The 17,068-nt window shown below is 45.2% G+C and overlaps 1 protein-coding gene across 1 annotated transcript in view; it reads left to right on the forward strand.

The window, feature by feature from the left end:
• Window positions 1-324: 324 nt before the first annotated feature.
• FHL1 (four and a half LIM domains 1) overlaps window positions 325-17,068 on the forward strand; it is a 38,196-nt gene continuing 21,452 nt past the window's right edge. Inside the window, exon 1 of the mRNA XM_019800384.2 lies at window positions 325-404. The gene's annotated coding sequence lies outside the window, so the exon portion shown is untranslated. The remainder of the gene's footprint in view (window positions 405-17,068) is intronic.

Here is a 17,068-nt window from a genome sequence, read left to right on the forward strand (position 1 = left end):
TGTTAATTTAAAACTGAAATAGGCCATGAGCTCACTGTGCTAACAATGCTGAGTGTTTGAGCTAATACAGCCTGATAATGAGGGGGCCGGATCCGTGGCTGGTGCGAAGGTTACATGATAAACAGACAGTGGGGAACTATGCGGAACATCTTGGCAGTTTAACTTTGAGGGTTGTAAACACGACGTAGAAGGTGTTGCTGTGAGCCAGTTCAGAGGAAGTAGACTTTGGGGTGTCTTTTGGGTTTGGTTTTTTTTTTTTTTTTTTTTTAGAATTCCTTAACTTTTCTTCTGAAAAGCTAACTTTGCTTTTCTCATTTTTTCCTGCCTTAGGCACATTGGAAGTTGTTGTCCACTGCGTCCAGCCCCTGCAGACTACACCCCAGTCTCCACACATCCAGTGTGAGGTAAGTTTTACTGATTGCCACAGATTCCAGCACGGATCTTCAGCCTTCCAATGGGTGATGTTGGGGTCGACGTTGTTAGGAAGAAAAAAAAAAAGCTTTATTTGTATAGTAGATTGAAGAGGTTTCGTTTTAACTGATCCCACCAATATGCCTGCTTATCCTAAATATTAGCTCTCTGGGGAATGTCTTTTCAAGGGGGGAAAAAATCTCATTTGCTTTTAATGTGGGGGCACAAAAAGTGCACGTGCCCAGCACAACAGAACTGTTCAGAGGTCTGCCTGACACTCAAGAGGTGCTCGTGCCCCGGCGTGGACAGTAGGGAGCAGGCAAGCTCCGCCGAGCAGTAGCGGCATCGCGGGAGGAGACTGCTGCCCAGGCGAGCGCGTGAGAGGGTCAGGCCAACCCAGGCAGCTGTCCGCCGTGCAAGGAGCCAAGGTGTGTGCCGCCCCTGCCACATCTGGGGCGGGATCTCCTGGGCGGGCTTCCGTGGGGACACGGCAGCGGGGTCGGCACATTGTTTGCAGACGGACCCGAAGCTCAGAGCTTGGCCGCGCTGGCGTGAGCAGCCAGATTGAGCAAGCCTTCCACTTAGCCTACGTCCTCGGTCGTCTTGGCTTAGCCGCAGGGCTGGCGGAGAACTGCGTGACGATTTGGGGTCGTGCCGGCTCTCCTGGAGCGGTGGGCATTCCCCTTGGCGCATCGCCGAGGCGCTTCATCCAGGCCCAGCGTCAGGGGCCCCGGGCTTCCTGCTTTCTGGGCCCCAGCCTCCCCCACACGTTTGCAGGAGAGGAGGTGACATGTGCCAGCTCCAGACCACTCAGGATTCGCACTTTCATCCATCCATCCAAAACTTGCTGTGCGTTTGTTTTTGCCTCCCCTCCCCACTCAGTCTCCCATTCGATGTGGGTCGTTGACTTCAGGGAGGGTAGAGGCTCACGAGCTGGCCACTGTTGCTTCCCTGACACCGACTTGCTGTAGAATTCCTCACACGTTTTGAAATATGTATGTTCATACCTTCAAGAATAAAAAGTGTAGGACAGAGTTTTAGAACAGTTTAATCCGGGTTTTGTCAGTTTCCTCCGTGACATGGAAGCTGGAAGATCTGCCCAGGGCCTGGGGCTTCCAGCTGGCCCAGAGACAAAAGCTTCAGCCGCTTCTCAGCCGCAAGCACTCCGCTCTGCCCTCCGAGGGCCTCAGCCCTGCCGTGGCTGTCATGCGTAGCCTTTACCTAAAAGGGTGGTTTTCGGACTTCTGTTTTTATAATGATAGACACCGCTCTTCGGATAAAATCTTAGGCCTTCCCCCAGCAGAGAGCACCAGAGCAGAGCCGTGCCTCGCCCCGTCCTCTGAGGACCCCGAGGGCAGCTGGAGGCACGCCGGCGCCTCGACGGGCCCTGCCTCTACTTTCCCGCAGCAACAGAGACGGGATTGTTCGAGGAGGGCCACAGAAGGGCATATCCCGTCGACTTCATGGGCGATCTCCAACTCTGACACCCTTCATCAGTAGAAAGCTTCCATAGAAACCGTGTGTATTCTCAGAAGGAAACATTTTCATTGGAGGCTGCTGAGTCCATACTTGAAGGGCTTTGGTGATATTAAACCACCCCAGTGACATCTTTAATTTGACCGGAACTTAGCATCTGTGGGTTTCCTTTGAGAGCAGTCAGTTTCTCAGGTGACCCGACGGGATCTGTTGAGTGTGGTTTCCCTGTGGCAGGAATCCGTAGGCTTGACGGGAAGCAGCGCGGCGGTCACGGTGCCGCCGTATCTTGTGACCTTCCTTCATTTCTCATCCTGACTGAGTCATTCCTTCAGCCCTACTGTGTCCTAGGCCAGGAGTGCAGGCGTGGGCCAAAGAAAACGACAGCTACATTTTGGTCTAGATACTCTTCAAGTGTGGGACACCCCTTGATGCTTTCCTATTTGTGGATGGGGAAGCCGAAAGTGGATTTTCCTTTTGAATTAAATTGCCCAGTATTGAGTAGGCCCGGGTGGGTTCAGGGGCGCAGTTCAGAGTCCCTGTTGCCAGTCTGCTCTCTGAACCTGTGATTTATGCCACCTCTGGCGAGGCATGTGCAGACAATGAAGTATGCGAGCATAGTGCTGGGGGTGCAGCTGGCCTGGAACCCAGATGCCCCCAAAATGAAAGCAAATGTCAATTGCGTATTTCATACTCTATTGTTTAAGTTTGCTCAGAACAATCGAACAGTTTAGGAAAATGGACTTTGCAGTTTTCTCATGAGGATATTTTTTTTTTAAAGTTTTTATTTTTATTTATGTGACAGAGAGACAGCCAGCGAGAGAGGGAACACAAGCAGGGGGAGTGGGAGAGGAAGAAGCAGGCTCCCAGCAGAGGAGCCTGATGTGGGGCTCGATCCCGGAACACTAGGATTACGCCCTGAGCCGAAGGCAGACGCTTAACGATTGCGCTACCCAGGCGCCCCATGAGGATATTTTTTTTTTAAATAATAATGAGTCCCAACTTAACGTTTAATGCAGTATTTGTCACAGGTAAACTTTATCATTCAAGAATTTGAAGTTATTTTATTTGGCCACTTTTTAATTATGGAATGATTTGGAACGAAAATTTAAACCCAACATAATTCTTTTTTTTTCTTTTTTTAAATTTTTTATTTATTTCCTTATTTGTTCGTTCATTGATTCATTCATTCACTCATTTGTTCAAGTCATCTCTACACCCAGCGTGGGGCTTGAACTCACAACCCCGAAATCAAGAGTCGCATATTCCTCTAACTGAGCCAGCCAGGCGCCCTGAGCCCAGCGTAACTCTTAACACACCCATGAGCTGGGTATTCTATGTATTTGTTTCTGTAGTAGTGACAATGTTGTTAATGAATTAAACATGTATTTCACATCTAGGAAATATTTGTATCACTGACATATGGTCACTTCCATTATTGATTTGGCAGTTTGTAATATTCACAAAACAAAAATTTAAACTATAGTAGTCATAGTGATTTGGTTTGTACCATTTATATCGATGTGACCTCTCTTCTTGGTGCCCCCAACAAGTAAGCATGAAAACCAGCACAGATGGGTTACACAAGCTTAAAGAATTTGGAAATCATCAGTCTAGAGCCAAGGTCTCAAACTGGTGGGCCGAATCTGGCACACGGAGGTGTTCTTTTAAAATTTTAAGTGAATTGCCAGCATTTAAAAATTGAGAGATTTCACATGTTTTTAAAAACCCAGACTTTAAGCTTCTTTTGAAACATCAGAAGATCTGGCAACATTGAGCCTGCATTCTTGTCGGGCAACATTCGGCTGAATGGAAGGCGAACTCTGAAATTTGCCATAGCCCCTTCTCTTACCTCCTCGAAACCAAGGACAGGGGTCACCTGCCGTTACCCGAATGTTTCACTCATTTTTAAGACCTGCTTGGCTCTTAAAGGCATGTGAGTTTTCAACCTCCGGTCTAGATGAGATTGAGGCTACAGACAGGGAGCCATCCTTTCACTCAAAGTATTAGCTTTTAATTTTCAAGTATGTGATGTTGGGTGACATTCATTTTCACTTAAGGGCATGCATTAGAAGAGTTGAGGGTAGGGGCGCCCGGCTGGTTCAGTCAGTAGAGCGTGTGACTCTTATCTTGGGGTCATGAGTCTGAGCCCCACGTTGGGTGTGGGGATTATTTCCCCAAAAAGGGTTGAGGTTAAACATTTGAGGAGAGAGCTACCTTCTGATGGTGTCTGATTAAGAGAAGGAGCCTCAACAGAGTTTGAGGGATTCCTGTGCTCTTCCCCCTGCTTTTCTCAAAACTTTCACGTGTGCATTCCAGTACAGGTGGTCTGGGGAAGGCCTGAGATTGCCCAGTTCCAACAAGCACTGGATTATACCACTGCTAGCCCGAGGACCCATGTCCCTTTGTGAGTAGCAAGGGGACTCAACCCTAAAGAAATCCGAAGAAAAAGCAGTCGTGCCATGACGTTCCTACATATATTTTTCTTTGGCCCAAGAAAGAGAAGGAGATCTTGGGCAGATTTTGTGGTTGAATCTTCATAGGTAAACCTGAGTTCACTTCTAGTTACTGCTACAAGTTTAGAAGTTTCTAGTTTAGAAAGTCAGTTTTGTTTTAAGATTTATTTATTTATTTGAGGTTGGGGGGAGAGGTTAGGGGGGCAGAAGGAGAGGGAGAGAGGAAATCCCAAGCAAATTCCCCGCTGAGTGTGGAGCCTGACGCGGGGCTCAATCTCACAGCACTGAGATCACTGCCCGAGCTGAAATTAAGAGCTGGATGCTCAACGAACTGAGCCACCCAGGCGCCCTGAAAGCCAGTTATTTGTAATATGACATAGCCATGTAAAAGATAAATTTTTATTTTAAAACGTGTTTTAAATTAAGTACTCACAGTAAAACAGCTACACATGTTCAAGCTGTGAATTTTGTAACTGTAGGAGAATATGTTTATGAGACACTTAGAAAACTTATAAATAAGACCACAGAAAATAGGACATTTATCAAGGCCCTGGATAAACGAAAGCCTTGTAAGCTATAAAATGGTAGAAGTAATCAGAAAGGAAGAGTATCAACAGACTCAAATAAATAAAAATTTTCTGAGAGATTAGATCGTCACTCTTCCTAACCATCCACACAAGAAACGGGAGCTCTGAGGTGGCGGAAATGTGTGAACTAACGTGATTGTGGTAATCAGCTCGCAGTGTATCATGTTGTTTACCTTCAGTGTACAATTTTTGTTAATTAAACCTCAGGAAAGCCGGGGGGGGAAATAATGAAAGGAAAACACACCAGGAAAAGGTTGTGGTGCATCTGGTAAGACAGTTTCTTTCCATATCACGCGCGGAGCTCACAGAGATCGTAAGGCCAGGGTAGATGCTCCTAACTGTTGGTTGAATGACTTCTCCAGTAGGTAGAGGGTGAAAGACGCGCACGTCATATCACAGAGTGGATAAATGCAAGGAAAATCGTTCCGCCTCATTGGTGTGCAAAGGTAAAGGATATTCAAACGTCACGAAGGTATATTTTTCACCTATTAAGCCAACAAAAACGAAAGGAAAACCTAGAGCTCATACGGTTGGTTGCCTCAAAACTGAGAAACACTGCTGGTAGCACTGTAAGGTGGTAATAAGCCTTTTGGAACATTATTTGGCAGTTTCTGGCCAAAGTCACAAAGATTTGGTACCCCTTGGTCCAGTAATCCTATTTTGGGAAATGTGTTCTAAGAAGCAAATTGTTCTAAGAGGAGAGGATGAGAGCTAGATGTTACAGGTACTCATCACAGGGGTATTTGTATGGGCAAACAGAAAGAATTTGCATGTCCAACATTAGAGAAATGGTGTAGGTACTCCAGAAGGATTCTTGGTAAAGCCATTAAGATATATCTGTGCAGTGGAATTGCAAGAATCTGCTCAAAATGATCATCCCGAGGCATGCAGACCGAAACGGAAGAATGGTATATCACGGCCTTGCCAAAAAATGCACGATGCAAGCTTGTTTATGTGCTGTGATGACAGTCTTGGGAAGAGCCGTGTGCACGTGGACAAAGCAAGGGGTAACGCTTCGTTTGAGGTTTTCTCCACGGTCCCGTCCCGTGGTTTGTACGTTGCCGCGGAAGTCTACGGCTTGCTTCGAGGTGGAGCTTGCTCAGCTCTCGCCTCCTTCGCTCCGTGTCACAAGCCGTGGGTGTTGAGGAAATACCTATGAGCCTGTGAAATGAAACATGATGAGGCCTCCTGCCTAGAGCCTAGACCGGGGTCCTGATGATAGAGTTCCTCCTCTCTGCATTGTCCCGTCATCCTCCGCTCCCGGGTTTCTTCCCTTTTTTCTTCTCTTTTCCCATTTTTCTTCTGTCTTCTGTGGTTGGTAGAGAGGCATCTTGGTGTCCCGCGTGGTGGAGAGTAAGTCTCTGTCTCCGAGCTTTTCCCTGCTGCGCAGCAGTGCCAGGGAATGAATCTCAATGTCCGAAGGCTCCGGGCGCCCTTAAGTAGAGCCTAGTTCATCTCCTGGTGGCATTGAGCGGAGTGACAGAGCTCCCCTCTGGTGTCCCGAGCCTCCATACAGCGGCCCCTCCCCTCCAGCTGGGTTCCCTGTGTCAGACTTGTTGCCCTGCTGTAAGTGTACTTTTCTCCTTTAATTAGGTCAGTTACTTCATGTCTGTTTTTCTTTTCTGACATGGTTTCCTCTGGCTTGAGCACCGCATATTTTCCCCATATGTCATGTTGCAATCATCGTTCAAGGGGAACAGAGAGCACATTACTAAGGGGGGGCGGCGGGTAGCTCTTGACTCTTTGCCTGCCCTTTGCCTGCATGAGCATTCCTATTGCTTTTGGGCCCGGTTCTGTTTGGTTTTGTAGTCTTCCTCATCAGTTATGTTTGGACTGAGAGATACTTCAGTAAAAATAATGGTAAGTCGGAGAGATGGCTGGCAAACGTGCAGCCCATTTGTTAAGGTTGCTGGTTTATTTATCTCCCCTGTCTCTATGGTGACTAAGTCCGGCGCTGGGATTTAATGGACTTAATTTTGACCTCTTGTACATGGCCTAGCTTTCCCAGCCTCTGATATAGAAGGAATTCATTTTCACTGGAGGAGAGAGACAGCCTCACTTAGAGGAAGGGTCCTCCCAGGACTCTTGAAAAGTGGACCCTCCAGAGTCTTGGATTCTTTGGCCGTCTTTGATCAGAGTTCGTAGAGCACTTGTAAAGAAAGCTGAGAAGTCTTCTAGAGAAACTTGCATATGCACACAACATTACTGATGGCCCCAGGAGATCCTTTTCTTTTCAGTAAAATAAAGTATTAAGTAGTTAATGTGAATAAATGGTGTGTAAGAGCTTTTTGTAAGAGAACCATTTGTAAGGATAGTAAATCAATGGGAAGGAACATTGATTGGCTGTTATACATTTTTTATTTTTAAAACATATCTTCTTTGTCCATTACAGGATTATAAACTCTCATGCCTGTATATGTTTAAACCATATTTCAGAGTTTAAGCATATTAAACTGGGCCACAAAAGTCCATAATAAAGGTTGGGTTGGACAAGGATTGCCATGGAAGAAGCCAGATTTGGACACTGAAATTCAAGTCTAGTGTCCACCTGTATCCCCTTGATGTGAAACAAAGGCATGGGATGTCTGCCCTCCAAGGTACCTGGTGTCAAGCCATCTTGGACTAAAGTTGGTTCAGACTTTCTTCTAACCTGTTAGTTTTTTCATGGAGAATTTACCTGTTTGCAGGTTCTTTCATCTTCTCTAGAGCAAACTCATATATGTGAATTCTCTTTAAAACCAAAGCAAAGGAGCCCATCAGTGACTAACAAGCATTGTGTGAAGGCCGAGGCGGGAGGTGACGTAAGTGTGTTGCATCCTTGTTCCCCAGTGCAATATTAGGGTTCAGATTGGTCATCAAATTTGGTTCAAGTCGAATAGGAACTTGTGAATACCTAATGTTTTTATTTTAATGTCATAAAACTCCATGGATGTGGAAGTTGTTTTAAGACTTTCTCCATCATCAACTCTTCTATTAATAGGACAAAGACTTGAGGAGCCAACAACAGATGCTCGCCTGTAAAGAGATCCATACTTGGGAGATGAATGTTGGATAGTCACTTAAGTCCTGGGTTTGAAACTTCTTAGATTAAGGTCATGGTACATTTTAAATCATGGTACATTTTATCATGGTCAGTACAATAAGCCCAGCTGAGGTCAGAGCTTTTGCAGACCTCAAACCCTGAAGGCCAAAGCCCTTGACAGTGCTTTTGAGAAAGAGTAGCACTTTTATCCTCCTTATTATCATTGTCGCCATCATTCTTATCCTATCAGCCTTATGTGCTGAAAGCCCGGAATGGAGAACTGCGCTAATACTAATCATAATTTATTTTATTATTACTATAATTGTGAATATTTCCATTTTGTTTAAACAGCTCTAGCCGTCAGATCAATTTAACCAAAAAAGGATGAAATATACAAATACGTATTTAGAATAGCCGCCTCACTCTCCTGTCCTGGCAGCCAGATAAGCTTCCCACTTCGTGTCGCGTCTGTCCTGGTGGGATGTCCAGGTAGCGGATGAACGGTCAGTTTCTGTCACGCTTGTTCGCCTAAGAAGTCAAGCAGCGCTCCTGAGGGAGTTTGGTGGAAATCTGTGGTCTTTGTGAGTCTTTGGCCATCCCTTAAACCATGTGATGTGTGTATATGATACGACACTTGGTATATCTTATGTAAATTACTAATTCATAGCCCCGAAGAATGTATAAAAATGGTCGTATCCAGTGGAGCTTTTCCTGTGGGTTCTGGTGATGGGTTTGTGTACACAGTTGTCAGTGTACGTGTGGTATGTCTTCTGCTCACTAAAGTGGTTCAAATGCTCATGAATGGAGAAGGTGAGTTCCACTCTTGGCCTTGGGCTCACGTGACAGGTTTGAACCCGGAGACAATATGGCATGTTCCATTATTTTAGCCCTTCCTTTGTGTTCCCAGCTGTGTCCTCCATATCCTCAGTCCTTACGGACTCCATACAGGACCTTGCCTGACTCCTTTGGTCCTCTCCTGGGTGCTTTCCCTTTTTGTCCCTGGGACAATCAAAGGCCCAAAGAGAGTTAAGGATTTGGTTGGGGCTGCCGTCTTGTACGGTAGCTCCCCCCTCGCTTTCTGGGGTTTCTGTCACCTGTGCTCAGCCATGGTCTGGAAGCAGTGAGCCTCCTCCCACCGTAGAAGATCAGAAGTAGCCCGATGCTACGTCACGGTGCCTCCGTCCTTCACCTCGCTTCATCTCATCACGGAGCCGTTTTCCTTCACATCAGCACCACGCAGAGGAAGAGTGCGCTACGATAAGATATTGCGAGAGGGACCACGTTCACATGGCCTGTATGACGGTAGATCGTTGTAATCGGTCTATTTTATTATTAGTTATTGTTATTCATCTCTTACTGTGCCTAATTTACCAATGAAACTTTATCATCGGTATGTACGTACAGGGAAAAGCATAGTCTGTGTGGGGATCGGTACTGTCCATGGCTTCAGGCGTCCGCAGGGGTTCTTGGATCGGCTCCCCCGTGGGGAGGGGGCGCTGCTGTGCTCTGCTTTCCCCAGGAAACTGGAAGCTCTTTGGGACTGGAAATACTGTGTTTTTTCTGATGCCCTCCATATCAGCTGTGATTCAGCCTAGAGGCTTTGCAAACAGTCACTAGAGAAACCGTTAATCGAATGAAGGGCATTTTATGAATTAGAAACCGAAGAGAGCATTACCATGTTATCACTCAGGACTGCCTCAGGATCGTTGTTTGACTCCCTGTTCCTCTAATACCAGACATCATTGGAGCATATTCTCGAACAGAACAGACCCTCCTACCTCGTAGCATGGCATTCGTCAGTTTCCAACCTTTTATTACACAGTTTTTCAAATAGGCAGAAAAGTTGAAGCTATACAGGAAATGTTCACATGCCCACCGCCCAGATTCTACGATTAAGTAACTCACTGTGTTTGCTCTTTTACATATCCATCCATGCATTAGTCTATCTTCATTTTTGGATGCATTTCAGCACAAACCGCCAGCATCCATATACTTCACCCCTAAACACTTCAGCGCGCATGTCATTACGTGGTTTCGATTTTGACCTTCTTAGAGCTGCTTTCAGATTTTTAAGGTTCTGGCGTTTGTGTCGGCAGTGGCTAAGGAGAGATGGTAAGTTGAATGTGAAATAGGCTCCCTTTTCAGACGCGGGTGCCTTTGTTTGTTGTCTAACTACACAAGCACACCAGCCTGTACACATCACTACCCCCTCTGCCCCCATGTGACACGGTCACATTATTTGTATTGTTGAGACTTGGAACGCCAGCAGAGGACATAGAGTTGAGGGTCTCATTTATATGAGGAAAACTGGAGAATTGGGGTTGAGGATAGTGGGGCAGAAGGTTAGAGCTAGGTCCAACAAGGGATGGGGAAGAAGGTTCGGAACGAGGAAGTAAGCAGTGTATTACCTAGGGGGCCGTGGGTCCCGTGAACACGAACGGTACAAGTACAGAGGCCTTCCGTTCTTTTTTTCCCACAAGATTTTATTTTTAAGTAATCTCTATGCCCAACGTAGGGATCCGACTCAGAGCCCCGAAATCAAGAGTCGCAGGCTCTGCCGATTGAGCCAGCCAGGCACCCCATGGGTCCCTCCATTCCAGTGGTTTTCACGTTATATTCTGTGGAACCCTAGAATTCGTAGAAATGTTTTGGAGGTTTCACCAACATTAGAATTATACTTTTCAAAGTGTATTGAACTATAAAAAAAAAAAACTGACAAAAAGCAACAGACCTATTCAACGGTGTTCTGTAGTAAATTTTAACATACTGGATGGAGAACACTTAACCAGTTGACTTGAAAATAAGTAAAGGTTATTCATGTCAACTTAAAATAAAATTTTGGACAACACCTATCTGTCATCCATCAAAGCCAGGGTAATATTTCTGTTACGGGAATAAAGACAAAAGGTCTTCAGCAAGACCATTCCACTAAAGCCATGGTGTTAAGGCATTGGCCCGAGAAAGCTGAAGTTACAGTTTGGTTTCCAGTTACCATGAGCACTTAGCCATCTGTTATATTTAGATTTTTTTTTCTAGTACCTTTAGGAATCTGGAAACCAATGAGTATATGCTTTCAACTTGAAATGGCCATAAAAGGGGGAAAGGTAGTTCAGAGGCTGGAGGCTGGCTCCCATGTCATCCCTCAGTTGGGGCTGTGTGAATGGATTAGGGAACCTTCTAAAAGGTCTCTCTCTTGGCCCATAGCTCAAACTGCTCAACCTAAGTCTGAAGGTTTATATGTGTAGTTCACGATGAGATTTTCAGGGCGTCTTGGATTATGCCCAAAATGCTTTACAGTGGCTTTGGCAGATTTCTTGCAGATGGAGGCCGTGGTACTCCCCGTAGCTTCGTTCTGGATTGTACCACGTTCTATGCTTATCATCTAAAATGCCTTTTGAAAGCCAGCACCTGCTTGTATGTGGCCGCAGTTGTGTTTTGAAATGTTTGCTTATCTATATTTTATTCTCCCCCAACATCTTATGATGAAGATTTTCAAAGTTGAAGTGATTTTTATGGTGCACGCCTGTCTACCCATCGTCTAGAGTCTACCATTAGCATTTGACTGTATTTGTTTGATCACCATATCTACCCATCCCTCTGTCTAGCCATAAATTCATGTTCTTTTTGGACGCGTTTCAGAGTAAATGCAGTAGATTTCACCAGTTAAGTAGCTTTATATATTTTACACACTTGGAGTCTGGTTCTTTGAATGCGACACAAATGTGTATACATTGGCATAGAGTGCTATGAAAGATGTAAAATAAACGCTCAGTTATACTGGGAAAAAATTTAGAAGCCTTATTTTAAAAGTAACAGATTTTCTGGAATTCTGGCATGGTGTTGGAAAAGAATACTGGTGTATTTTTAAATCTGAACTCTCTCGTGACTCAGACGTTACTGACCCCTCATAAAGAAGGGGGGTGTCCTTGTAAATTTTGTTTTCATTGTTGAGATGGGAGCCAAATAACTTCCACCTCTTACAGAGAGGCAGGATTGTCTTTAAAAATGTTACAAACAGCAAGTGTTGGTCACTGCCACAAAATGTATTTTATTTGGAAAGCAGAGGGGAGCAGTTAACTGAGGACTAAATTGGTCTACGTTGGATCCGATCCCAAACCCTGGTGTCAAGGTGTTAAGTGCAAATTATTAAAAAACCCTCTTGTTACAATTGGAGCAGTGAGACCGGGATGGAGGTGAAAGATTTGAGTGTATGGCTTCTGCCCCTATTTGTATGGAAAGCTGTGTTGTTGTTCCCTTTATTCTCAATCCCCAGAATCGTGTCCAAACGCTCTCCCTCGGCCTAGGAGGTTGGCTCGGTATATTTCCTTCTGGAAGTCTTCACTTTTGCTCTTGAGTTAGCTGGCAGATCCCTTAAAAGCATTTCCAAGCAGCTTTTCCCACTCCCCACAGGGGCTAATGGTATAGATACCACCCTGGTCCCAGTAGCTGTGTTCCCCATCTCTGACCTTGCAAGAAAAGTGAGTGTAGATGAACGAAAGGTTAGGATGGAAGATCTTTGGGGCCGGGAGTAGGTGGGGGATGTGGGTGGAGGACTGGGTGATTAGATACCTTTTAAATGTGTCAACAGAACATGAATAGGACCAAATAATGCATAGGGAGTTGTAGAAACTTTACCAAACTCCTCAGACAGCCACGCTCCCCTTTCAAGCCCATAAAAACTCCTTGGCACTGTAGAGCGATATGTACTTTGGTCTCAGGAGAGACCGTTAGGTCTCAGAGGTTTTGATTCCTCTCTACCACTAACTTGCTCTTTGGTTTTTTTGTTTGTTTCTTTTTTAAGATTTTATTTATTTGACAGAAAGAGCACAAGCAGGGGAAGCAGCAGGCAGAGGGAGGGAGAAGGAGCAGCAGGCTCCCCGCTGAGCAGGGAGCCTGACATGGGGCTCGATCCCAGGATCCTGAGATGATGGCCCGAGCCAAAGGCAGACGCTTCACTGACTGAGCCACCCAGGCGCCCCTGTTTGTTTGTTTGTTTGTTTCTAAAGATTTTATTTATTTGTCTGAGGGGGTGAGAGAGAGAGAGGGAGCGCACAAGCAGGGGGAGCAGCAGGCAGAGGGAGAAGCAGGCTCCCCGTTGAGCAAGGAGCGCAAGGTGGGACTCGATCCCAGCACCCCAGGATCCCAGGATCACGACCCCAGCCAAAGGCCGACGCTCACCCGACTGAGCCACTCAGGAGTCCCTGTTTGTTTGTTTGTTTGTTTTAAGAGTTTACTTATTTATTTGAGAGAGAGAGGGAGAGGGAGGGAGAGCACAGAGGGAGAAGCAGACTCCGCACTGAGCAGACAGCCCGATGCAGGGCTCCATCCCAGGACCCTGGGATCATGACCTGAGCAGAAGGCAGACGCTTCACCAGCTGAGCCACCCAGGCATTCCTGGCCTGCTCTTTGATCCCAGAATGTGACAGGCTTGTTTGGTGCCAGTGGCATAAGCACCGATAATGCAGCTGATGAACTGTCTGTGAAATAATAGAGCAGGTTACAATTCTATCTAGTTTTTGTTACAGCTTAAGCGCTTGAATTATTTCATTAACATTTAGATACTGTCATGAATCAGGTTTAATTTTTGAAAAGGGTCGTTCCGGGTACAAACACTCTATGTTCTATAGTCCACATGTATAGTACCATCTTAATTTAATATTTCCACAGATCCATTTAGAAGATGCCTTTTCTCCCTGCAAAATGTAGGTTTAAAACACATCGAAATTGATTAGGCTGTGTACTTATTGCTAGCAGGAAGATGGACAGTCGTCTAGATTTATGATTAGGACAGGTGACAGGACTTGCACTTCTATTCTTGGTTTGACCTCGCCCCCCTCACTTAAGGCAAGACACTTAATCTTTTTAATCTTAGGTCTCATCTATAACACCTGTAGCCTTCTTTCGTGAAAACAGTACCTGGTTTATATATGGCATTTGAGGATGTGGTACAGAACGTGGCGTGGAGGTTCAAATGACTATGTAGAAATTATTTCTATGTCGAATGATGATCTTGACAAATTACTACTTACTACATTTAGAAAGTTACAGCTCTGGAGGGAATTGATATTTGATATTGTTGTCCTGTGTGTTCTAAGTTACCATCATAACAGTAGGAAAATAAACCCTGTCTTGGCTGTGTTACAAAGGGATTAACTCACTTCTTCAAGTTGTTACTAAATCTCCAGCCCTTTCCACAACAGAAGTAAAAAGTGCTCCTTGTTTTCTTTACTTTTTCCAGGATGGAAGTCTTCAGACCAACCTTGGGGTAATTTTTTCTGTTGTTGAGTGTTTTCCAAATTATTCTCTTTGTGGAGACAGAAGGGTAAACCATGTCAGAGACTCAAAGCAACTGAAATTGCCCCTTTACAAGTGTGCAAAGGGGGAGGGTATGCCTTTGATTTGTAGATCAAAGCGAAGAGCCAAGATTATGTGGAGCTTGCCTATTACACATTTGTTCCCAGCTCCTTGTGTCTTCGCAGAGAGTGAAATTGTAACGAAATACAAGAGGATTAAAGAACTGGACCCTAAGTAAAAGTGAAATGCCCACGTGACTACTTTCTAAATTCTCTGTCCTGGGAAGTGTGGGCTAATGAGAGAGAGAGAGTCCCTGTCACGGAGGTTGTCAGTCTCTTCCCGACAATCTCCTAGATTTTATGGTGCGTGATAAATAGGTGTATGTTTTTTGTGAAACTTGTGGGGTATGAATCATGTGAAAACTTGGATCCACTTGAAAAATGAGGAGACACTACCTGCTTGGGTATAAAGCCTGATGTATGTATGTATTTTTCTTTTCTTCGACAAATCTGTCTTTTCAGCATCCCTTTTCCATTTGGACAGTACCAGGGCATCGATGATTTAATACGGTACCTAAAAACAATCCGATAGGGATAGCAGGACAGGTATTAATGTTCCCCTCGTATCGATGAAGAAGGAAAACGAACCAACAGAGCCGAGGATTTTCTCCGGGATTTCTGATTCCACGTGTATTGCTCACTCCTTGAGTTACAGAACAGTCAAATTAACAAAACACTCCGTTCTTTCCATTAAATGAAAGCTTGAAGTTAATTTCACTTTTATACTCTTGTCTCTGGTTTTACCAAGTTAACTTGTAATTGGCTTCACAGAGCTCCTGAATTAAGCTCTTCTCTGCCCTTCCTTATGCAATATGATCATTTATACAGGCTTCAGCATTTATTTGTGACATTAGACGAGTAGACAGTTCGAAGTGAATTAAAATTAATTCGGTTTTGTGATTTTTTATGATACTCCTGGTTTACCACACTGAATTGCCACAACCCTGTGACCGAGGATCCCTGTTTTAACATCTAACAGAAAATAGCTGGGAGGCATGCTTCGAAACTGATTTGTATATATAACGCTGATTTATAAACATCTGCCCTTTTTCCTGAACTCCGAAGAGTTAACTTGTGAAATGTCTGCTGTGAGATTGGAATGCGAGCTGGGGACATTTCTTTCTTTCTGCTGGGGACATTTCTTTCTCTCTAGTTGTTCTCAGCTGGTAAGTCAGGGACGAAGAGAACAAGAGTCACCTGGCCTGGGGTTAGTGACGTGACCTTAGAAAAACAAGCGCCCGTTTCAGGAAAGACTGACTTTTGAGGCCACAGACATCGAGCTGCTCTCCTGCTTTCAAGAAGGAACACTCACAGGGTTCATTTTAAACCCTGCTACAGATAGAGTCCAAAAAATCCCTACCCGGTTTCTGTAACGAAAGAGGATGGTGTTTGGTTTTCCCCGCATGCAGTTTGAAGGTCAGGCCTGTGAGTCAGAGTCGGGCCCTTTGGTGGTGGTATGCACCAGGGACGCGTTCCCGGTCTGATCACCCGCCAGGCCTTGTGCCCGGCTCAGGTCACTGCATTATAACCCCCAGCTGAGCAGCCACCTTTCGTTTTTAAAAATAGATAAAGAGGAGAACACAAACATCTGAAAATCAGATACCGTATGTACTTTATAGCTTTTCGGCCCAAAGACTTGCTGAACACGAACTGCCTCGTCAGTGTTGGGACGGCCCCCCCCATGGCCAGAGATGTGCGGCGCCGTGTGAGCGTACGTGTACGTTGTCGGATAAATGTTTTACTCCCTTTCTTGTTTTGTAATGTACTGGCGAGGCCTTGTGGTTTGGTGCAAAGAGCACTAAACTTGGAATCAAAAGCCACTTCCTGTCTGGGTGGCTTACTAACTCAGGGTAACCTTAGCATAGTTGGCATGGGATTTCCAGATGGCACCCTCTCTGTGCAGACAAAAATAATCTGCCATTTCAGTAAGCTTTGGTGGGTGCTGCCCGATCCACTTGCGAGCCTTTCATCCTTTTCCTTTTTCTCTCTCGCTTCCTTGCATCCCTCGTAAATCACAACTCTTTCGTGCATCCGACCCCTGCTGGGTGTGAGAGGAAGGCAGTCTGATTAAATGAACTTTTATTAGTTGGTTCGTTGTTTGTAATAACAGACGGGGAACAAGTTAAGTGTCTGTCAGTAAGGGACTGATTAAGACAGTTGTGGTATATCTACCCGGTTGAATACTATGTATGTTATAAAAGTAGGAAGCTCTTTATGCACTCATATGCAGAATTTTCGAAAATACATTAAAAAGGGAAGAAGACAAAACATATACAGCCCCTCTTTTCCTAGGCCCAGTGTCTCTGGAACCATAAGAAGACACTGGTATCGTTGGTGACTGATGAAGAGAGGGAAGTGGGTGTCTGGGGATGGACAGGAAAGGAAGATTTTTCAATACATACTCTTCAGTATCTTTTTAAAAAACATTTTAGTGTTTAAAAAATAAAGTAAATCCATACACAAGACAGAATGTTCAGCAGCAGCGTTATTCATACTAGTGAAAAAAGAGAAACAGCTCCTGTCCGTCAGCGGACGAGTGACTAAACAGGGTGCGGTGTATCCACACAATGGAATATTATTCAGCAGTGAGGTACAACGAAGGGCCATACCTGCTACGACATGGCTGAACCGTGAAAAGAGCAGGCTTCATGCAAGGCAGGCAGGCACAAAAGATCACACATGTTGTATGATCGCATTTATATGAAGCGTCCAGACAGGAGGTGGGTGAGTGGTGGTGGGGGCCTGGAGGCAAGGGGCGGCAGGGAG

The sequence above is a fragment of the Ailuropoda melanoleuca genome, chromosome X (assembly GCF_002007445.2).
Source record: "Ailuropoda melanoleuca isolate Jingjing chromosome X, ASM200744v2, whole genome shotgun sequence".
Taxonomy (NCBI): domain Eukaryota; kingdom Metazoa; phylum Chordata; class Mammalia; order Carnivora; family Ursidae; genus Ailuropoda; species Ailuropoda melanoleuca.